General features: G+C 44.2%; 1 protein-coding gene across 3 annotated transcripts in view; it reads right to left on the bottom strand.

Moving 5' to 3' along the window:
- The window catches only part of EDC4 (enhancer of mRNA decapping 4), a 2,544,921-nt gene that overhangs the window by 2,382,048 nt on the left and 141,975 nt on the right, over positions 1-20,898 (bottom strand). The gene's annotated exons all lie outside the window — the stretch shown is intronic.

Genomic DNA, 20,898 nt, shown 5'->3' with positions numbered 1-20,898 from the left:
CCTCTTTGTATCCATATGAGTTTTAGTTTCCTACTGATCAGCCCAAAATAATTTTTGGAGAGAATAGCCGGATTTGTAAAGAGGTCTCCTGCGTTCACTTTCAGTAAGGCCATAAACAAGCGGTGTAGCCAAGGGACCCCCTGTGTATTTTGTCTCTCGCCATAATGTCCCCAAATTTGATGGGACAAAAGTTTCAGAATTGAGAGGGAGACCGCTAGGAGGCACGTACCAGTATGGACGTGTGAGGACCTTGCTCTGCAATCAGCCGTTGGGACTGTTGTCGTTTATCCCCCCGATGGAAGACAAGCTGCCTGGTGCCCCCACGCGCCCCAGTGGCATGGTCGGTGCCCAAATCTTTAAATCCCCCAACCAGAGCCCGAGACCAATGTGGGGATGGAAGCCCAGCAGTAGTCAGCACGGAGCAGTGAAAGGACTCCAGCCCAACGATGCAGGAAAGGGTCCGCCACGGCCAAAGACATACCTAATAGAGAAGAGCTTGGCGGCGCTCCACAGAGGTAGCTCCTCGGTGCAAACGGGATGGTTGCAATTCCAAAATAAGTTTAAGTGAGGGGGGAGGGGAACAAGTGACCTGGAGAATGGGACTGACCCGGCCTGGACACGTAAAGCGCCACATTCCCCACTGGGCCATGGACAATGCAATTATGGCCCATCAGTCGGAGGACTTATCTTTGAGAGCACAGTTTAATTCCCTAACAGCCTGAAATGCAAGTTCACATGCATCACTGGGGGGGGGGGGTAAATCAGGGACATACCATAAAATGTTGTTCTTTTTCTCGTTTAAGAAGGTACTTCCCTCCATTTTCTTCGCTTGAATAATGTATGACCCTGTTAAAAACTAATAAAGACATTTACATACAAAAAAAGTTTCAGAATTAGTCTAAGAAATACTTGCAACAAATTTACAAATATTCCAGACTGAGTACAAGTTAGATGCCCAGTCGTCCACGCCGCACACCATAGCAGTGTATTGCAAGCATGGGGTTTTTTTTTTTTTTTTTTACAGACCAGCAATTACAAATGTATGCCATTAACAATGCAGCACAGTATTGATTTCCACTGCTTTCTTGTGGGAATGTAAAGTCCCACCCGAGTGAATTCATTTCAAATGCTCTCATGGGACAAAGGTTAGCAGAAATATAGTCGAGCAAGGAACTGATTAACCCTCTCCAAGTCTTTGTTTGGGTTAGTGTCTCACATAAAATCAATTAAGAATAATCAAATAAAAGGCAGCAATAAGCCACATATCAAAACTGCAACCAAAAGTATAAAGAACGCATCAGAGGAATATCTACTCTTCGCAATGGTAGTCCAAAGACCACTGACCGAAACTCATGGGAATTGTTCATGGAGAATAATAAGCCTTACCAAGAAGGAACTGGGAGAGGAGAACAACAAAGCCTTTGAGGGGCTACTGAAGAAAGCTCAGCAGGATCTACAAGAGTTGTAGAGACAGATCTTTGAAAAGAGGAGAACCGACAGGAGAAAGGAGGCATTCTCTGGGTGAGACCTTTTCGTTTGCTCTGAACTTTCCGAGCCAGCCAGGACAATGAAGGCATTCTCTTGGACTTTAACCTTACTAGACACCAAGAGAAGGGAGGCATTCTCCCAATTGAAAAACTTTGTTAATTAGAACTTCTTAGGTTTAAGTGTAAGGGATATAAGCAGAATTTTAAACTAAGACTGATTATCATCTGATGGATATTCTGACATTTACTTATTTTCCTAGGTTGAGACAGGGAAACCTCTCAGAGACAGGGATAGTTAGGTGGTTTTGTGGTTTTAAAATCTAAGTCTATAACCCAGACATGACATCTCTTTGTCGGGTTTCTTTTTCTACACCCTTACAAGCCCCACGCATCAATATTATCTTCCAAGACAACACACAAAATCACAAGCCAACAACCCATTCCTATTTTAACATCAACCACTATAGAATCACAGCAGAGAAAAGCTGTAGAAAATTGGAAAATTCACATCAATGTATATTGGCAGCACCAAGCGAAGGGCGAGTGGGCCTTTCTAAATGAGATTTGTGACATTATCGACTCCCTTAGGAGTAAGGAGCCAAAACATGACATCCTTTGTGGAGACTTAACTATGGAATGCATCAGGCTGGATGCAGAGAAGTCAAAATATGGGGGTGAAAAGAAACTTAATAATGCAATACATACAGCTTGGGCAGATGAGATGGAAGGAAGAGCCATGTCATTGGTGAATGGTAACAATTTAGGAGATATTCAGCCACAAGCAAATAGGAAAAGGGGTTCTCAAAAATCAAATCTGGACTATTATTATGTCTCTGAACATCTAATAGGAAAAATCCTGGAATTCAAGGTGATTAACATGTCACAAAGTGGCTGTAACTTATTGAAAAAGACCATCCAAGGAGGAAATAAATATGAAGAATGATGCATGGAGACATCCTGTGAACGTGGAACCAGGAAAATGCAGATTGAGGTTGAACAACAAAAAAATTATGAACATGACTAATCTTGAACAACAAGGTGAACTCGGAAGAGAATGACAGAATATAGCACTCTTACAACAATATTCTGAAAGGAGTAATGGTAGTAAAAATCTGAGATCAAAGAACCAACATGCATATGACCCAGAGATAGCAAATAAAAAGTGTGAAATAAGGAGAAACATGAGAACAATCAAGAAAAGCAAATGCACAAATTGTGCCAAAGACAGAATCAAAATGCAATTTAAGAACTGGTTATGCACTCATGAAATCATCTTAGAACAACGAGATGCGGAAAGAATGTTGAAAACCATGACAGAAAAATGCAAGAGAATTCTGTTCAATTATTAATAACAGAATCGCCAGAACTCGAGTCAATGTAACATGGTCACAGAAACACAATGGATAGAGCATTATACTATCCTATTTAAAAAGCAGGGAAATATAAAAAAAAAAACACCTCTTCTAAAAAAATCTAAAGGCATGGGACTTAAATATCATAAGAGATGACATAGTAAATAACATCATGCGACTTAGTGCATCCAGGGCTCCAGGTCCAGATGGTTTAACTAATCAGATGATTAAACTAAATCCGCAAGAGTGGGACGACTTTTTCTATATGCTTTTTAAGAACAGAGTGCAAGATCCCAAAATCCTGGAAGAGCGCGATCATAGATCCAATATTTAAAAAAGGTGTAAGAACGGACCCAATAAATTATCGGCCGATAGCGCTCCTGGACGTGGTAGGCAAGATCTTTGCCACTCAAGTGCTAAGTCACTTAACCCACAGGATTAAAACAACGGGAGCCTTTGATGACCGTCAAACTGGTTTTGTAAGAGGCATCGAGTGTGGGCTAAACCTGCTGATGCTGAACCTGCTAAAAATGGAGGCAATTAAGAAGAACACAAAAATATACCTTACATTCGTAGATTTGGCTTATGCGTTGGATGGAGTCCACAGAAAACTCCCATGGTCAAAACTCGTGGCTCAAAAAATGCCTGCCAAGTCTGCTCAAGGCAATAATAGAACTGTACTCTGAACCGAAATCAAAATTCGCTTAGATCAACAAGGATCCATCTCGTCAGCGATAAATACATCTAGAGGTGTGAAACAGGGTTGTCCCTTAGAATCAACGCTGTTCAACATGTTTAAAGCTGATGTGGGTAACGCTATGGAAAAATGTAACTTTTCCAACGAAGATAAAAGGAAACCACATCAGCTACATGTTCTACGCTGACAACATAGTACTATTAGATGTCACCCCAATAGGCCTTGCGTATACTATCAGCCTTGAAAGCCTATACTGAGAAGAACGGTCTAGAGATAAACGCTTCCAAAACCGAGATTCTTGTACTGAAAAACCTGAAAGGATCAAAAGAAAATGCCAAAAAGCCCTTCAAATGTAAACTGGGACAATAAACAGTGAAATGTGTAACCCAATCGCAATACCTGGGGGGTTCTAATCAATTTACGCATGAATGATGAACCAATGGTGAGGAAAATTTTAAAAGTGCAAACTACTGGCAGTCCAAGGTGAAATGATAAATGAGAAATTCTGTAAGTTTACGCTGAAATAGAGTATTGACTTTTATAAGGCCAAAGTAGTACCTGCACTAATTCATGGTGCTGAAGCGATGCTGGGATGCTCACATGAGACATGGGCAACATGTGAGCATATATATTGGAGTAGAGTTCTGCGATTACCGAAAGGGACCCAGACTGCCTGCATAAGATAAGAGTTCGGTCTCACCTCAATGCTCGCCAGAATAATGTGGAACACGCTATCAACATATAGAAAGGTTACTGGTGCTGACAATTTTGCACAATATAAAACATTGAATACTACTTCAGTAGAGAACAAACAATGAGACAATACTAGGGGACTGGAAGCAGTGTTGTGAAAGCATTCTAATCAAACTTGGCACTAATAAAGAGGAACCTTTGAACAATCCAAATGCTGTGAAAAAGAAACTGTGGGAGTTTGACTGGATTAAAACACTAGATCAGAGGGGAGCACACAGATGCATGAAGCACAACGCCATGGAATCCAGAGTATTTAATAAGCTTCCCAAATACTTAGAAAAGTTCCCTTGTAACCACTTGCGAGCCCTCTTCCTGAGGTTTCGTTTAAACCTATTCAAAACAAAGGAGATACAAGAGTTGAGAGGAGGAAGTGATAAAATGGACCTCAGATGTAGTTCTTGTGCAGCTCCAGAGGAAACGCTGATGCATTTTGTGCTATTTTGCACAAGAGTCCTGAGAACCAAGCATCTGGGACCAGAACTAGCAAAAAGACTATTCCTAAGAGGGGAAGACTGGTGGTTAATAATGGCTAAAGGAACAGATTACAAATTAGTGTTTGCATTAGCGTTCGATTTGGAACAGCTGAGTAAAGCAATCATGAGATAGACCCATGTAACTCAGTGCATGTCAGGGAATAAGCAGTGTGAATAATTTTAGAAGTATACTTGGCGAAGAATGGTATTCCTTTGCTTTTAATTGTCATCATGCACATTTTCCTTTTCTTTTTCACAAAATTTTAACTGTTTGTAATAAACTGTATGAAATAAAGAATTTTTTTAAAAAGTTGTTTTTCCAATCAGTTGCATTTCTGTGACACAAAACAGCAATTTGCATGCCCGAGACATACAATTACTACAAGATGGAGCCCTTATCACATATTTTCTATTGTTGTGTGCCCTGAAAACCAAAAGTGGATAATTTTTCTATTACATTAGGTGTTTAAACAATGTATGGGGCATTTTACATATTTGATATTTCAATATTAGTTCAAATAAAAAAAAATATGTCAAAAGCGCAAACTTCCACCAGGTCAATGTGATTATGCTAAAGAATGCTTTAATAAAATAACTTTTTTTAAACTTTAGTTTGAGAGGGGGTCTCATCCTCAGACCACAACTCTATATGCTGCAAGTCCCCCTTTTAAAATGGTAGGGCACACCACTAAACTACGACACTAACTAAAATAATCTCAGGAAGTGCTTTACCCATCAAGCTATCTTCTGAAACGTCCCTGCACTCAATGATCAGTAACATGCAATAAAACTCTAGTGTAGCATGTGACTAATATATTAAATAATATGTGAAAACACTACACAAGATGGGTTTAGAAAATGCACCAAAAAGTATGTTTTACTGCATACAAAGAAGGCATTACACAATTAATTGATTACAATGGGGCTTTAATTGTGACCATTTAATGAGCACACACGATAACCACTTGAATTGGCTTATAAACTGGGCAACAACTGCAGATATAGCATGACATTCTCTGTACGCAATATTATGTGGCAATAGTTCAGCATTCAGTCAATAACCAGTTTCAAGACCATGGCGCTCTATTGCCATGACACATGTAAGGTGGTATATATGTATTTAAAAGCATGTTTTCATTCATTTGCTTAGCCACCACTTTTTTGAGAATGCTTAACCAATTCACCACTCACCCATAACACCTGCACCCCATTCTGTCCTGTTTCCAACCCACATTTTCATTGTGAACCTAGACGGTCCTATCTTGCCCGTGGCTACTGCCCATCAATACTAATATGCAATTTTCTGGGACGTTATTTCAGTCATGTCAAATACCTATAAATCGACATGTGTGGCAACATTTGGTAAGACCCTTCAAATCTCTAGCCAATCGCTTGTTACACATGTAGTCTCTCTCGTCACAATCTTCAAAAATGCTTTATAAGGTGGAGACCAAAGCTGCATCCAGTTGGTCCTCCTCTTCGGTTTCTTGCTCAGCGGCAGGTGTATGCAAGCATGGTGGCGACGATTTGCTTTCCACGATTTGTTAGCTGCATGGTGCAGAAGAACAAATTACTGAACACTTATGTTATTTCTAATGGATTAGCCCTTCCTCCAGCAATTCAACTTCAGCAGTATTCTCTCCAGCACAAGCAGTCTACAGAGGGCAGTGTGCAGCTGCTCAGCATCAGCTATGCCTTTTGCGCACCCAGACGCTCATCACGACATCAGTAGTCACCATGACCTGCGTTTTGCCTTTTTAACCTTAGCACTTAGCAGCTGAGTGACCGCAGAACAGATGCAGTGTGGAAGTTATCCCCCAAGAGGTACAGGTTGGGAGAGTGATGAGGAATCTTTGGAAGGAAAGACTAATCTATCAGAAAGACCAGTAGGCAAGCATGTTCTTTAAAAAGGATTCATTCCTCACACAGATTCCTCATCTTAGATATCTTCCTCCAGATTTCTATACTGATGAGGGTGTCCAAGAGCAGGAAACCACCAGCTATAACAGCAAACTAAGGAGGAGTTGCTCAGCCAAAGTCAGCATCCTGTCCTGACAGGAAATCCTGGCAGTAAGGTTTGCAAAATGTGTCACTTAACAGATGTCCAAGGTAGGCATGCTCTTTGTAGGGCAGAGTTGGCAGCCAGCCCTCTAATCGTATTAGCCACAAAACCATCAGGCACATCCTTCCTAAACAGATCACAACATTCAGAAATTAGGTGGTAATGCGCCAAAGCACAATGAGTAACTCAAAGCTGCAAAACATGAAAGAAATTGAGCCATCTAACAACGAGCCTGGTATCTTGTGAGTTTCCGCTGTACTGTGGCTCTCAAGTTAATAAACAGCCAAAAAGGGAACCTTAAAACGCAAAGTCGCAAAAGGACACACATTTAGAGAAATGCAGAGGGCTGACCTTATCAAGGGAAACGTGTCAGGCCGCCCACGCATATCAGAATCAAACTATATTTTGCATGCAACAGAAGATAATTAATTTGATTTAAGAAAATAAGTACATCATGGAAAACAAAGGACTACAAAGAAACGCAGACATAACCCTGCTACACTGAACAAATGGATTGTCAAACCGAAAAATCCATTATAAAATGGAGGCGAGGGAGCCGAGTCTGCTTGAAAAGACTGATAAGGAATCAGTGCTTGTCGAAGTACTCTTGGGCAGTATGAAAATTCAATTGCAGGGGTGGCCATCATTTTGGAGGCCTTGAGTAAATATAGGGTGGCTGAGAAGGAATGGGATCGAGAGGGAATGACGCGGACGGTGGCATCGATATATTGTCCAAACTCAGGAGAGATTATGTTTTGGGAAGAGGTGGGTCTTCACCTTCAAAGTTTTGTAGAAGGGACATTAATGGTGGGAGGTTATTTTGTTATGGTCCGGAATCCTCAGACAGGTTTACAACTAAGGAAGGCCAGAGGGAAGTGGACAAAAGTGGCGATTCAATTAAATTTAAGGAGACAAATGAGAGGTTGGGATTGGTAGATGTCTGGGAGATAGACACGAATCGGGGCAGTAGGGGCTCATTCCCGATCCCGGTTTACGTACCCTTCAGCAGTACACAAGTATTCTTCGCAAATTGACCCATTGTGGGTGGACACCAGCCCTCTTCTATGGGTCAGAAAGACGGATACCTGTTCTGTCCCATGGTCAGAACCGATGGCATGGTAATAGCGGTGGTGGGCGTCAGGGAGGACAGGACCCCGAGAGGGCATTTGTACTGCAATGATTACCCGTTAAAGGAAAAAGCAGTGATAGAATCAATCCTCACAAAAATTAGAACTACTTTAAATTTAAAGATACAGGGTAGGTCAGTACAGACATTCTTTGGAAAGGATTTAAGGCGATCATCGGGGGCGGGGCGTGACTGATGGGGATGGGTTCACGAGTTAAACGGAATGGGATGAAACAAGAAGAAACCCTTAGAGGGAGGATTGAGAAACTCAGATCCATTAGGGGGTAGACACAAAGGTGGGCCATGAACGACTGAAAGAGCTCAAGACATGCAAGGCAGCACCTAAGCCCCTGCTAGCGCATAAAACAGATTGGGCATTAAAACCTCTTGAGCAAAAGTACTATGAGAAAGGTGAGAAGGCGGATATGTTGCTGGCATGGAGACTGAAGGCACAAATGCAGTTTAGAACAATGAATGTTTTAGATTCAAAAGAGTGGTAAAGAGGAGAAGCAATGTGGAGATTGTTAAGGCGTTAGGAGGGTACTATGCTATTCTTTATTCATCCATTAGAAGTGGGGACAGGGAAGGGATTATAGCCTATTTAGAGAGGTTGGCACTCCCAGGGCATTGGCAGATGACCCATTAGTATTAAATGCCCCTATTACAATGGAGGAAGTGCTCTCGACAATAAAAAGGATGAAGAGTCCCCCAGGGAGGACGTCCTCACAGTTATGTTCTATAATATTTTTCAATCTACCTTAGCCCCGACACTGGCAAAGAATTTGAATGAGGTGCTGACAGGGAAACCACTGCCGAAAACGATGCTCACGGTCATAATTACAGTCATCCCCAATGAAGGCAAGCACCCTAAGCAGAGCACATCCTACAGACCTATCTCCCTGCTCAATACTGAAGTTAAAATAATGACTAAAATTTTGGAATAGGCTTAATCAATTCCTCCCCTCAATTATTGACGGTGAACAGGTCTGTTTCAGTAGAGGGTGACAAGTCTCAGATATCATCAGGAAAACATTGAATCTACAGTACAAGACACGATTAGATGCAGGAGAAGGGTATCTAGTGTCAGACTCCGAAAAGGCTTTGGCAGGGTGGAACAGGGTTTCCTGAAAGAATTCGTTATATGATTTGGCTTTGGGGTGAGTTTCAGGTCTTGGGTGGCAGCGATTTATCAAGACCTGAGGGTTGCAGTGAATGGGACTTTATCGGGGGAAATTCTCCTTATAAAGGAGTACGAGACAGGGGTGCCCGCTGTACCCTCTTCTCTTCGCCCTGGTGATTGAACCCGTGGCTGCGATTGGAGCCAACCCAAGGATATGCGGGATCGACCACGATAGGGTGCAATTTAAGGTGTCGCTGTTTGCTGATGACGTACTGTGTTACATTAAAGACCCAGAGGGCCCCTGTCAGAGAACTGAGGGAGTCCTTGAAAACATATGGGGCCCCTAAAATTAAACCATCAAGTCATTCATCCTCCTGATAGGCGTAGGGCACTCCCCATCTACAACCAATCCAGATGGAAATGGCCTCACATGGGCAGAGGGAGCAATAACATTTTAAGAGTTGAGATATTAAATATCTTCCAGGACCTATACAGGCTTAATTACTTACCTCTTGTTGAGCAGCTGAAGCATGATTTGAGGAGATGGTCAGACCTTACTCTGCGACAGGTAGGATGATGGTCAGCAAGATGAATGTACTCCTGCACTTGTTTTTCTTCCAGATGCTTCCCACCATTCTTCCGGAAGGCTTTTTGAAAGATTGGCCACATGCATTTTAGTTTTGTGTGGCAATAGAAGAAGTTGCGCATAGCAAGGGAGACATTAGTTCTCCTGAAAAAGAGGGGGAAGGGTTTGACTCCCGAATTTCTCACTATTATAAAGCAGCCCAACTCAGAGTCATGTTAGAACATGTCCGAAGATTTGAGAAATTAGTTGACATACATTGAGGATTGTAATACGTTCCCGAAAAAGGCTAGGGACTATGTGGGCACCAAGTAAACTTGATCCCAGAGAAGTACGGGAATACCCCACATTGGGAATTCTGGGGACCATGACGAATCAAGGGAATTCGTCGCTTCTCCCCAAGGGTAGGGATATGATCCCACTTCGCAACACCCATCTAAGGGTCAAGGCAAGTGGGAACCTTTGGGGAGAAGGACTCCCGTTCCTGTGATGAACTTGCTGATGCCCTCCATCTGATTGCCTATATGGAATTAGCTAACACTCCAAACCAGCACATAGCTGGGACGAAGAGGAGATGGACGTATACCATTACCAAACAGAAAAAGAGCATGTCTCAAAGTCAAAACTCTGAATAACTGTGCCTGAATACACTTAAAGAGGGGGGCAAGGCAGAGAGAGACTCGAGCACGAAAAGGCCCCTGTACGGAGAACGTCTGAGGAAGGCGGAGCCAAGGCATTTTCATAAATGCTTCGGAGAGGAGCAAGAGACGCTGATGGGTGAGCATGGGTGAGGAAGCAGAAGCTGGGAAGACTGGAACAGAGAGCTTGGTGATGGCATGACTGAGCAGGCAGCATGGTGGACAGGCCATCCCCCTCAACTACGCAGTTAACACTGCACTGACAAACCGATTCACAGGCCAAGCACCTACAAAGATACCGAATCACCGAGAAGGAAAGGCAGCTGAAGCAGAGGTCATAGAGAACTAACACTGAATTAAGAGACGGAAAAAGAAGGTCCCACACACCTACGGGTACCAGAGAAGTTCCTATTTGAGACTGAAGGGGACATCCTCTTTGTCGTGCCTTCACCTGACCTATGGACTCTTCATATGGTCTCTGTGCTCTCTCCTTACTCCTCTTCTCCCATTAATGGTGGCACCCGCTGGGATGTCCTCATGGCCTCCTTCCAATCCTCTAAGGCCATCATTAATGTCTACCCTAATGGGACCGTCTTGGTCCAAGGCCCTCAGGCCAACCTTCACCTCTTTGATAGACGCTTCCCGCACCTCATCAACTTCCTTTCTTCTCCTGCTGTCCCCCCTCCTCTGTCCTCGGCTACCTTGCCTCCCCCCCTCCCTCTCTGCCCCCTCTCATGCTCCTTCTACACCTCCGCAGGGCGTACCTCTGATCTGTACCCCTCCCTGGAAGTCCTTCAAGGATGGCAACCTTCTCCACATTACCACTCTTAACTCTCGCTCTGCTGTCAAACATTCCTGTGATATCTGCCGCCTTCTTGAGGAACTGGACCTTGATGTCCTCGGTCTCACTGGAGACATGGTTCACGGCCAGCTCTGTCACCAGCTTTGACATACTCCTACCTGACGGCTACAAGATCCTCTCCCTGCCCAGGCCAAACCGCGCTGGTGGGGGTGTTGCCCTGATCTTCCCTGTGTGGATTCCTGCCTCTGTCACTCCTAAGCAGACCTACTCCTCTTTTGAATGCCTTGTCTGCCGACTCTCTCTCCCAGCCATTCCCTTACTGTGGCTACTATATCTGCCACCTGGTCAGATTTCTTCCTTCCTCTCCGAGTGGGCGGACCTCTCCTCCTCACTCTTGGCCTCAACCACTCAATTCCTCTTTCTTGGAGACTTCAACATCCACCTGGATGCCTCCTGTCCCCCCCTCCCGACCCCTTCGCGACCTCTGCGACTCTCTCTCACTCTCCATTCTCCCGGCAGGCCCAACGCATTCTGCAGGGCACACTCTCGATGCTCTGATCTCCTCTGACCTTCCCCTCTCTGTCCCTCTCTCCACTCCTCTCTCTTGGAGTGATCACTTCCTCCTATCCTCCCACCTCACCCTCCCTATCCCTCAGGCCAAGCCACCTTCATCACTACCACCCTCCTTCTCGGTCATCCGACCCATGAAGCGCGTGTCAGTTGAGGCTTTCGCCGCCACCTTCTCATCCCCACCTCCCCCTTCGGCTGACCCTCACCCTGACACAGCCCTCTCCACTCTGCTATTTCTGATACTCTTGATATCCTTGCCCCCGTCATGAGAATCCGCCTGAAGCCCAAGGCCAAGTGCAACTCCTGGTATGACTCAGATCCCGTCACCCTAAAACGCAAGTGCAGGGTGGCCAAGAGGAAATTGCATGCTTCATGTTCATCCTCCGACAAACTGGCCTGCCGCCTGCTGCAAAGGCAATACCGGCTCTCCGTTCTCACCCAGAAGAGAGCCCATATCCAAGTCTGCATCTCTGCGGCATCTAACAACTCGGCTGAACTCTTAAATCTGCAAGGAACTGGCCAATCCTGCCGCAGTCTCTACCTCTCCTGTCCCCTCCCAGGCCCTATGCACGGCACTGGCTTCTCACTTCATTTCAAAAACTCAGGACATCCTGTCCTCACACTCCTATCATCACCTCCCTGCTCTTCCTCTGGCCCTTCTGCAGCCACCCCTCCTCCCTCCTCCCTCCTCTGCCTTTCCCCTTTTCTCTGCTGACAAGGTTTCCAGACAAGTCCAATCTATGAAAGTCTCGTCGAAACAGGTTCACCCCTGTTTTTCCAAAACTATCAAGGAACACCGACTACCTGTCTCCTGCCCTGGCTGACTTCTGCAATCACTCCTTCGCCACTGGAGTCTTCCCTTCCCCCCCTTAAGCACTCCCTTGTGCACTCTCTTCTTAAGAAACCCTCTTCCGACCCCTCCTGTCCGGCTAACTATCACCCCAATCTCCATCACTCCCTTCCTGGGCAAGCTCCTGGAGAAACTGGCTATCTCCCAGCATAATCTCCATGCTGAATCTGTGGGTTGTCTTCATGACCATCAGTCTGTCTTCAGAGCTGCCAGAAGCACAGTAACTGCTCTCCTGAACATCCGTGAAGACCTGTTCTCCAACCTTGACTCTAACATTCCATGTGTTCTCATCTTCCTTGATCTCTCTTCCACCTTTCATACTGTCAACCATGCCATCCTGCACAACCGTCTCCGTGATAACCTGGGTATCACTGGTCAGGCTCTGGCGTGGCTGACTTCTTTCCTCTCCAATCGACCCTCCCAGGTCCAACTTGGGTCCTTCCTCTGACATCTTTTTCTCTACCTGTGGTGTCCCCCAGGGATCCAACCTCTCTCCCTGGCTGTTCAACCAATATCTGGCACTCCTTGCCCACCGCATCGCCGCTCTCTGCCCCAACTTTCAGTGCTGTGCGGATGATACCCAGCTCATTTTCAGGATACCCTCGGCCTCCTCCTCTCCCTCCCTCATCTCTGACTGACTGTCCGCTATCCAGGAGTGGTGTGCCGCCAATGACCTTTGTCTTAAAGCCAGTAAGACAGAATTCTACCCATCGGTACACCCACTCCCTCCTTCCCTGCAGCTCTCTGGCTGGCCTTTCTTGGCCCTCTTCCTGCTCCTACCTGCAAGGCAAAAAACCTCGGGGTCATCTTCGACTCCACACTCTCCTTCTCTCCTCATATTTCTGATGTCTCAAAGAAGTCACACTACCAGCTGCACCTCCTCAGAGGTATTCTTCCTTTCCTCTCCTTCCCCCAGAAGCTCACGGTCTCCAGAGCCCGTTAGCTTCTGGGGGAGTCCCGTTAGTTCTAAGCTGGACTACTGTAACAGCTTTTATCTAAATCTGCCTGCCTTTACTCTCCGCCCTATGCAACTCATCCAGAATAGGACTGCGAGACTTATCCTTGGCCTCAAGCCCAGGGACCGTATCTCTCCAGGACTGAAATCTCTGCGCTGGCTCCCAGTGGCTGTGAGTATTAAGTTCAAAACCCTCTGCATTGTCCACAATGCCTTCTGGCGCCGTTATACCTTCAACTCTCTCTTCCTAAATATCTTCCTTCTCGAGCTCTTCGCTCATCCGCCTCCTCAGGGTCAGCTGCTTCTCCAAGCAACGAGTTGGGGGTAGCTCTCTGTCCTCGGCTGGGGCCTCCCCCTGGAACAGCCTTCCTGGCTCCCTGAAACTTGAGGAGAACCATCTCCGGTTCCGGAAAGCACCTCAAAACCTTCCTCTTTGCTTCTGCTTTCTCTCCCCCTCTCCCCTGCTAAATTCCTGATTGAAACTGCATTGAATCTGCACTGGGCAACTCTCACTGTTCTCGGTCCCTGGCCCAGCCACTTGCCCCCTGCTCTGCCTCCTTGGCAACCCCTGCACTGCGGGACGGTCTCTGTATCCCTACAGCCCCCCTCCCAGCACTTGTCCGCACTTGCCACCAGCTGGCCCTTATTATTTATCTTGTTATTCTACTACCCCTGTACTGCACTTTCCCCTCTCCCTTTCCCCTTGCACTTTCCGTTCCCCTCTTCCCATGCACTTGCGCGATCTGAATGACACCTGGCCTAGTAAGATCGCTGTCTGTCTTCCCTTTGTCCCCCCCCTCCCTGCCTCGTCGCGCCTTGAAACACTTGTGTATAGGCGCGTTATAAATGCCATATCATATCAATGTGAGAACGAGAATACCGGGAAAAAACTCCAAGGATCAGAGATGGTCGTCCCAGTATAAATGACGAGTGTGAAAATCCCATTAGTGAAACGGAACTGGCTTAACGTGATAAAGAGAAGTCTTGAATATACAGAGAGAGAAACAAAACTGGAGCATTGCTACCTTGACCAAAGTGGTGGGGAAAAAAACGTCTAAGCGGCACAAATTGTAACACAATAGAGAAACAAATGTGTACCAAAGAGGTCCCTAGGATAGACTGTTTACAAAGAAGTCATGCCAAGGAAAGGTTGAATCACAACTGTATAGAAATGCAGTCTTGGAGGAAAAGACTTCAGAAATCCTATAGGAAAGAGAAAAGGATTCCGACTAGAAGCAAGCAGCCATTAATAAAAGAAGATATAAAGACAGTTACAACAACAAATACAAGGGATCATGAGAGACAATTTGAGAATTGCATACTAATCAGAGAAAGAAGAGAAGACAAATGCAGAAGCCCGACCAACAGGAGAATGGATTCATCCTCCTGACCTTAATTGATCAAAGTGGTAGGGTAAGTTAGGTTAGTTTTGGACGGCAAACTGTTTTCTTTGGACTTTTATCCAAAACTGACAAACACATGAGTTAGTAAAATAGGTAGGGAATCCAGATAGTGATAGGGAAAGATAGGCATGCTTTTACTCTTTAATAAAAACACTGAAGAAAAATATCCTCCTGATCCGCCACAGGACACTGGAGGAACAACTTCAAGGCCATCTCGCCAAAATTCACTATGGAGCCCCCCCACTCACGTTGGGTCATTTAGGGTTTAAAGGGGCTCAAACATGGTCAGATCTAGGCCCGGAGAGAGAATTGCACCTACTTCTTGATGGCAAGTTCAAAGAGTTTGAAAAAGTATGTGAGATACAGGAAGGGGAGAATGTCAGGATCCTTGTGTATCTGAGGCTGAAGGGGTTGCTTTTGGACCCGAAATGGAAGGATGATTTAGCTTGTGACCGCACTCCATTTGAGAAGATCCTGGAGGAGGCACACTCGAGACAGGGGATTATTTCCAAGATGTACAGAACCTTGATAATGGCTACATTGAAAGAGGAGGAGGAAATGTAAGACCTACTGGGACTTGGTGTTGGGGGACATTGTACCGGAGGATCTCTGTGGGAGAAAACCTTTCTAACCATACGTTTGATCGTTTGTACCTGCACACGGATTCTGAAACGCCGTAACCGCACCTGAATAAGAAAACGCTCGAATCACATGAGTATCTGGCAAGATAATTTCCCATACCAATTTGGTAATAAGAAGCATTTTTCACATGTATCCAACGTAAAACATACCTAGGAGAAGGAAGGAAGGAAGGAAGGAAGGAAGGAAGGAAGGAAGGAAGGAAGGAAGGAAGGAAGGAAGGAAGGAAGGAAGATGAAGCTCGACACAGTTCCGGCTGACATATGATGCACTTCTTTGTTACTATGGACATATTATTTGCATTGCAAATAGACACCGCCCCCAAACTTTTTGGAGCGTCTGTTTCAAGAAATTACTAAGATACACTGGCTAATACAAAGCACTCCTTGTGCAGCACATGACAAACACCAGTTGTCTTCTGGGTGCCCTGACGAAAGCCTTAGTTGGACAACTAGACGTCCATGCGACAACAAGCCAACGCATATCACCTCGCGGTTTGACGTATACAAGGCTGGAAACAGTCACTTCTGTCGACACTTTCCCCATGGGGGCTTTTTTGCGAAATTATAAACAAATGCCTGCTATTGGGAGTCCCCTTGTTTTACTAACATCACTTGAAATTAGCAATGGGCGTGATTTAACTCTGACAATTGCTAATATTTGAATGTGTTTTGAATACAGTGTTCAACTTATTGTCGTATGTTGTGATATACTGTCTTTTTAATAACTGGACTCTTTGGTGGTCCTTGCTTTTTAGCATACATTAAAATAATAAAACTAAATATATTTTTGCAAATACCTGCAGTTGTGCATATCTTGTGATATTTGTTGCCACACAAGATTTTGACTTACAGGTGCCTCATGTTAGTCTAAATTTCCAGGCTACACTTGTGACATTAATAGGTAGCTTGTTTTTGGGACACTCCTGTACTGCTCATATATTACAGACCACATCCCACAAGCCCCTAACAAAAAAGTGGTCTCTCTTTTGCTCATATAGCACTATTTACCCATACGAATGTACATCATTTTAAGATACTTCGTAGGTGGCATAGGACCCGTTAAGAGTTTTCAAGATGTTCCCGGTGGTATCATTGTTGGCTCCGGGGGATTCTGGGACCTCTTCGTATATGTGGTGGGATTGCCCCCAGATTACATTTTTTGGGCGGAGTTGCAGAGCTGGATAAAGGACATCACAAGGAGCCTTATGTTGCAGGAGCCTCTGACGCAACTTTTAGGGATTCCACCAAAGGAATCCGATAAAAGTTCCAACTCACTCTGATCATCTCTTGTCTGAATCGTGTATGTTAAATGTTGTCCCGTAGCTGGTGCGTCCTCGTTCCCTGTGTCCATGTTGTGTGCACTGATGCCTGCGGGCTTCAGCGCAATACATTAGAACAAAAAAATAAATAAATGTTTTTTTAAATAAAGGGGTACGCATAGATTTCCGAAGATGTGCAAGGCCCTCCTGCGTGTGGGGTGGATCCAATACTCGTAGGATCTAGATGGCACTAGATAGTGAGTGTATCAATGTATTTTCCGTAACAATTCTATTAGATTTGAGAATGAAAAAGGGCTCAAACAGGGTCACAACCGGGGCTAACAAGCAATTTTAACTGAGAAAGTACTCCTGTAGTGTGACGTTTGCTAATGAAATATAATGCTAATGAGATAACTTAGGTACTTACAGTACGTGAAGCGGCAAATAGCAAAACAACCAGTTCAGGCTGAAGCACGCTACGATTTGGGGAGAGGCGTCTCGATTCAGAGCTTGCCAAACGTGTTAGACAGAATAAAATTACTAAGAAATGAACGGGAAGCTGGGAAGACGCAGGTGCAGCTGACAGTTTATCAGTAACAGCACACTTCCTCAGTGCACTTCCCAAATGTGCGCGCACGCTGAATGCACGCAGGCTCCGTTTTTATGGTGCTTCCAGGTCGGTGGGCGTGGCCAAGGGGAATTAAATTGCACTTTGATGCGCAAATGCGCTACAAGGTTGAGGCGCCATGTAAATTTTGATTGCTATGTTGAGGTAAATATTCCATTGAAGTAAAACCTGTTTTTGCTCCAATCATCAGACCACCATAAAGTTTCCCCATTTGGTTTTTGAGAGCAGGTCTCTGAATTATGTATTAACCATTAATAGTTAAGTTTTAGATGAACTACATCTCATGCAAGATGGAAAAAAAAAAATCAGCATTGTGAAAAATATTAATGCCCTCCAGAGTACCCAAAAACGAATGAAATCCCCTCGTGTTCCAAGATATAAATAAAAAGGGTGGTTTTGAATGACGAATTACTTTTGCATTGGATGAATCATATATTCATTCCTTCTTTAGTGTTAAAGTTGTGGGTAACCAGTTTCAATTTTTCTTACTATCTGCAAATTTAAAATGATCTGTATTAGTAGTCATCTGTTGTATATGCTTCATAATTTTAAGATTTCTAATGTCATTATTAGCCCATGCTGGGTCAATATCAAATTCCCTATCACTATACACAGGTGCTATTAACACGGTCCGCTTTAGACAAAGCAGGTTGTTCAAACCCCATTTCAAAAAATTCAGGCGCAAAGTGACCAATTATAAGTACAATCAGAAGAAGGAATTTCCACCAAATTAATATCTTAAGCTGTAATCAAACGTGGGATATTATGCAATAACTGTAGCACCAGATTTCTATTGAAAAAGGGCTATCATCCGTTGCAAATAATTGAACAATTTGAATAAAGCAGATCCCATTTTTATTTATGATAGGAGCCTTTTGTCTAGGGCTACATTATTAATACCCGTACCAAGAGAGGTAGCCACCTGGTTCACACAGATCGTAGCATTAGTAGCATTCCTAATTGGCATTAGTAATTGGTACATCAGCCAAACTCCATTACATCATCAATATAACAAATGTCCGAGTTAGAGGAATTAAGAGACATATTGTGATTAACCTCCACATAACTTTGTTGTCTCTTCAGTGGTTGTATCCAACAGTCTAGCATAACTACTGCCTTCCCCCCACCCCCTTCTTCCTTAGCTTGCCACCAACAGTCTGGACCAAATCAAACTCATCAGTATATTGGATAAATGTAAGGTTTGCAGTCGAAGTAATAGGCAAAGAGACCAAATTCATTCTATGAGCAGAATCAACCCTTCCCTGTGCATCACCATTGCCCCTTTTACTTCGTTTTCTCATTTTTCCATTTCTCCTTTTCCTTGCCCTTTTTTTATTGCCTTTCCCATTCCATTTTATAGAATTAGGAGGCAAGACAGCTTGATTACCAATCATACTGTATCCGCTATGAACACTGTCCGCTCTGGACATAGCAGGTTGTACAGGGCCCAAAACAGGTAGAGTTGATGAATGGAGCATCAGAGTCACAGACTAACACATTTTTCTGAGCAGCAGATTCTCCTGACACACCCCTGGTATTAAAAGAAACTTCAATATTTCCCTCACCGATGCTATTCTCTAAGATCACAACAATTCTACACACCTCATTGCACAGATTTCCGTTCACATGCAATATTTGAACAAAGACAGCTGGAGAGGCTAATCGTATAATGTCTAAGAAATGTTTATAAAATCTGGGGATTTATAGCGATCTGTGCCAATCACATTCCCGTAGTCCTCATTGCACTGAATAGGGTAGCTGCGTAACGGGAACCCTATTGATTCCAGATGAAAACTAACACATTGAATAACAATTTGTTATCAATTGGTGGCCACAGTGACGCATTAAAGCCAGTCTTGTGTAGGAGGAATAGGTTTACTTGATTGCGGGTCCTCAAATTCAGTAGCCACCTTGTTGTTGTCCGTCTGAAAATATGCATTAATTTTACCTGCCCCAATCACATTAGTCGAAATCTCTTCATCAGAAAAACTAGTGCTCATAGTATAATCTTTGGGTGCAGGTTTAGGTGCTTTTTTGGTTTTAACAGGCTTCATAGTTGTTTTCCTCTTACCACACCTCAGTTGGTAGCAGTTCTTCCAAGGCAGCATTGGAGCCCTCTGATAAATGCTGATCGCAAACAGCTAATCGCAGACCGAGGGCTTAAAGTGGGCTGGAGCTAGCCTGGGCCGAGCCCCGGCAGGCTCAGAAACCTCGTTCCGAGGCGGGGTCCTGCCAAGGCTCACAGGGGAGATCCTCTGGCAGCGCTGGACGCTACTCGACAATGCTTTTTTTCTACAACTTGTAGCTCTTGCTCATGATCATGTGCGAAAGCTTCAGGAAAAAATGCCTTTAATCCATAATGGTGGCGTCGCACCTTTGAGGCATCCTTACAAGCAAGAGATGCCAGTGTGCCTGCACCACCATTATGGAAGAAAGGTGAGGCCGCTGGAAGAATAGGCCTTTTTGTCCTAAAACCTGAAGTACCTGCTCATTCGCTAGTTTCAGGCTTTAGGAAAAAAAGCCTCTGCTTCCAGTGGGCTCACCTTTTCAGCCTTAACGGTGACTTAGCTTTTAGAAAAACACAAAGGGGAACTAAGCAAGATTTCATAGCTGTAAGGTTGTGAACCTGGCACAATTACGCAGACAGGAACAAAAAACTAAATAAATAAAAGAAAAAAATATAATCACACAGCCCTAGTAATAAGCTATAGAAGCTCAAAAGCACTTTCGGAACCCCAGTGACGACCTGTAAATTGCAGAAACAACGTCCTTTTATTATTATTGTTAAGTTGACATTTTTTACTTCTACACAGGTCTTCTTGTATTTGATCATTTTTGGGTCAATGCATCCTAAGCAGACTAAGGTGCTGCAGTCCCTGGGTGGGACTTCATGCACCCTAACTTTGACAAGGTTTACATAATTTGAGACTATTGCAGTACTGAGCTAGCACAGTACAAAACATTATAATAAAGTTAACTTACTTCATAATTCCCCCATTTAGACAGCCCTTTAATCAATGTAAACTCTTTTATTGTTCTCCCCACCCTCATGAGAGTTGACAACGCCAAGGAAAGCTTAAAGATTGCTGATCTTCCTAGGTTCGGAGAGCAACCTCGTACCGGGGCACAGGGTTGGGAGAATCCTGCTAACAAGACGCACCAAACACATACTCTCATTCCAGAATAAGTCGAAAAGTAACCAGGAGCCTTTTTTAATCACAGTGAGGAAAACACCCATGTTGTCCAACATTGCTTTCCTTCTAATTATTGTCTATACTCAGTGTTAGGGAGAATTCTCTGTAAGGCTAATTTCCCAAACCTAGTGAGTCCCCCAGCAGCTTTGCTGGATTTTTTGGAGTTTATTTTTTTCTCTCCTGCTAAGAGTGCAATTCTTTTGCTCCCACTCTTAGACATGATTTGAGGTGTTCCTTTAACTTTCCATGTGTTTTATGGTGTCTTTTACTCCATAGGGTCTCATGTTTTTTGATGTGGGTTACAC

This window comes from Ambystoma mexicanum, chromosome 1p, assembly GCF_040938575.1.
Source record: "Ambystoma mexicanum isolate Mex_15411 chromosome 1p, UKY_AmexF1_1, whole genome shotgun sequence".
Lineage (NCBI taxonomy): Eukaryota > Metazoa > Chordata > Amphibia > Caudata > Ambystomatidae > Ambystoma > Ambystoma mexicanum.
Note: the sequence above shows the minus strand (reverse complement) of the source record. Positions and strands in the feature narration are given on the sequence as shown.